Raw genomic sequence first — 3,562 nt, forward strand, 5'->3', positions numbered from 1 at the left:
GTTTTACCAAATTATTGGCGATGCGAATATTGAACCCTGCGTAGCTTATATCCAATACAGAAAATAGTGGAACGAACAACAGCCTCTCGGTTTCGGTTTAACGCCGAGTGTCGCACCAATCGAACCCTCTCCCGTCGGAAATAAGCCAATAAATCCCACCTCCATTGCACGAAGGGACAGTTATGAGCACGCGGAAAACATTCCTTCCGAAAAAGGGAAATTATACCTTTCGTTCGCGTTAGTCGATTTTGCTCCGCAGCAGAAAGAAATGGTTTTCCCATTTGGAAATGTTATCACAGTGCGATGTGGCGTGGCTAGCGCAAAACGATAAGCCTGACCAGGGACGGCAAGGAAATTGTTAATCCTGCTCTACTAATCGACCTTTCCACAGTACCTGCTGCTAGCTTTTCTTTCATCTTCTCAACGCTTTGTGCGTGATTGCTAAGGGGCTTTCGTTCTCTTCCGCAATCCGTCACAACAGCCCCAAACCACTTAACAGATTGACTTATTTATAAACCATTTGCGATGAACTGGTCCCGGTTTTTTTTGTGCGTTAACTTGTGTGTGTGTGTTTTTTTCTCGCTCTCTTCTCCATCTTCTCTGCGTCACGGAAGAAATATGACGGAACCGAGTACCGTAAAACGGTGAACAGGTGGATTATTTGCCAGAGGGTTCCGGTTAATGGGTTGTCGTGGCGTGGAAAATTGCGATGATTTCGCACAAAAGGACGCATGGTTTAGTGCTCAGTGGTTCTATCGCTTTTGGTCACTTTTTCCGACCGTAACTTACACACATACACACGCGAATGCACATACACACAACAAGCAGTTAGTGGAAAGTGAGTCCGCGGGCTTAGTAATTTAGGGTAAATGATGTCTGAAATTTGATTTATATCCCCAAAAAAGCGAGCTCCATTTTCCGTTTGTCACCCTGCCGGGAAATCGGTGGGATGGTGGGTGCCTGGGAATACCCGGGAATGATTTATCGGAAAATGCGAAAGCCACCGTACCGTGACGCGCGTATGTCATTCATTATTTATTAGGTATCACACTAAACACCTTTGCAAAACGGCCCTACTCTGCGTGCTGGAAGGTGACGATTATCGTTTGGAAAATGAAATGAATGGAATGGAAATCCTTTCGAGCCGGATGAGAAGGAACAAACGCAGGAAAAGGGTGGTAAGCTTAATTGATTCATTGTGCTGACAGTTTGAAAAATGCGGAAGATATTTATTAGCTCAGGTGCTTTGAGCATCAATAGTTTTAGCTGAACCGATTTAGATAATCGGAAAATTGTAGCATTTTGTGGATTAAAATGATTGAATATGCGAAAATAACCCAAGCTGAAAAATGTTTAGCATTACTTAATTCTGGTATTGAAAGTTTTAATTTTAACTCGCTTTTACTCTACTCTACTACCTTTTTCAACATATCAATAATTGTTTAAATTAACGAAAAAATAGGATTAAATAAATACATTAACGAATTTTGGTTCAATTTTCAATAAAAGTATTTATAGCTCAATAGCCCATTAGTACTTGAGCAAAACTGCAGCATCTCGTGAGTGGCTTTTAAAAGGTCCGCTCTCCATTGTTTCTGATAAGCAAAAATTCGTATAATCTAGAAACCTCTTCACACATATAAACAAAATGTTTTCCATTGTAATCTTTCCCATGGCGAAACGTTTTCAATTCAGCTAATCGAGTGGCTGTCAGGCAATTTTATTACATTACTCAGCCAACCTGCTACGTCGTATCCTTTTGCATGTAAACGGTACATGAGTACAAGGGCATGTGTGCTAAAGAGCAACTCCCCGGCTTGGTGCTTCAAATGCTAAGCGACAACGGCTCGACCGAGTGATCCTTGCGGTAGGCGAGGAAGTTGAGGGAGAAGACCTCAGGGCTAAGGACTTCATTTGTGTGTCGGGTGAGTGTTTCGAATATCAACATACAGTCAAAATTTCTCCCCATTCTGTGAGGCACACATATCATCTGAAGATGCAACGGGGTAAAGGACTTTCTTTTGGACGGTTGAACGACGGCACCGTTTTCGTGTGGTGGCCACCACCTTCGGGGGGTAATGTGTTTTTCATCGTAAAATTTATGATTCAATTTGATGATGGATTTAAAAGCACAATTTATGTGGTGTTTTGAAGATGTCCCAGTGCCAATCTTACTCCGTCCCGAACCCGATGCGTGCGTCTCGATGAAGATGTGCACTTACGGTAATCAATTAATTTAATTGCGTATATTTGGTAGTTTGATGGAGTGAAGTATTTTAAAGTGATGGTAAAAATTGAAAATCTTGCTATGTTGGTAATAATATAATATAATATAAGAACTCGATTAGAACAAGTTTAGGGTAATCAATGTTTTGTGGCGTTACCCGTGAATGACTCGACAATAAAGTTTAACGGAAATGTGATCGTATTTTATTGCTGGATATCCTAAAAAACATTGCTAATGGAAGCAAATAGAATGGATAATAGTAGAATCAGTTTTAATTGTTCTATTCTTCACTTTGCTCGATTAATTGAAGTCCAAAATATAAAAAAGAATGTTAAATTAGGCTTACTTAATATCATTTCACATAATAATTTTGATGATGTTTGATGTTGATATTTTTGGTAAAAGTCTATGCTAGATTAACTTTTAAACCAACGCTCCAATCTCTTTGCACAGACACAGTAATCACTTTGAATGATTTCCAACCACAAATCCCACGCTCTAAACCAACCACATGAAATCTGTTATTTTATGGATATTTTTACACCTTCTAATACACCTGCTTAGCTTTTACAACGAACTCTACCAAGACCCGTGCCCAGTTTGGTACGCAAACGCACCAATAGTACAGATGCGTACCTTTGTACATGCAGTGGCTTAGCAGGAGGATTACACGTTTCGATTAAATCCCTGCAGGTTTCAAAATGCCCGTACGCTATCGACCCAACCTTAAGGGTAAGCTTTGCTTTTCGGACTAAAGTTTGCCCAGTTTTGCGTACAAAGTCCCATGTGTTTCTTCTCGTTCGCTCCTTGGGCGAAAACAAATGCGACAAAAAGATCGACCACGGACCGGTTCGCATTCCGACATGGTCCGCGATATCACATACATGCACGCCCTAGCATACATTTAGGCGCATTCCCTTGTCAATCCGTTTTAACGTTGCTATTACCACAGACTAGGCGGCCGCATTGAGGGAGCGCTCGTTCGTCGAGTGTTACTATCCGAGTGCGATGAGAATGATGAATGATTCACGCAAATCCACGGCTCACCAGGACGCATTAGTTCCCGTTGAACAAATACACACACACACACTCTCCACAAATCGGACCACCGTATCATCGTCATTTCGAGTTTGACGAAGATGAGTACGTAATGTTTGCTTTGCCATTTCGACTGTAAATGAGACCATACGTTACCGTGTGCAGATGGAGCATCACCCAGGGTTCTGGGGCTGTGTGGCGCCACCAGGATAATTGGGGAAAGTAATTTGCAGCTTGGTTTTCGGTCACACGCGCCAGCAATCCAGGGAGTTAGTTGCCAAAAGAGAGTGGAGCGGG

The sequence above is a fragment of the Anopheles marshallii genome, chromosome 3, assembly GCF_943734725.1.
Source record: "Anopheles marshallii chromosome 3, idAnoMarsDA_429_01, whole genome shotgun sequence".
Classification (NCBI taxonomy): domain Eukaryota; kingdom Metazoa; phylum Arthropoda; class Insecta; order Diptera; family Culicidae; genus Anopheles; species Anopheles marshallii.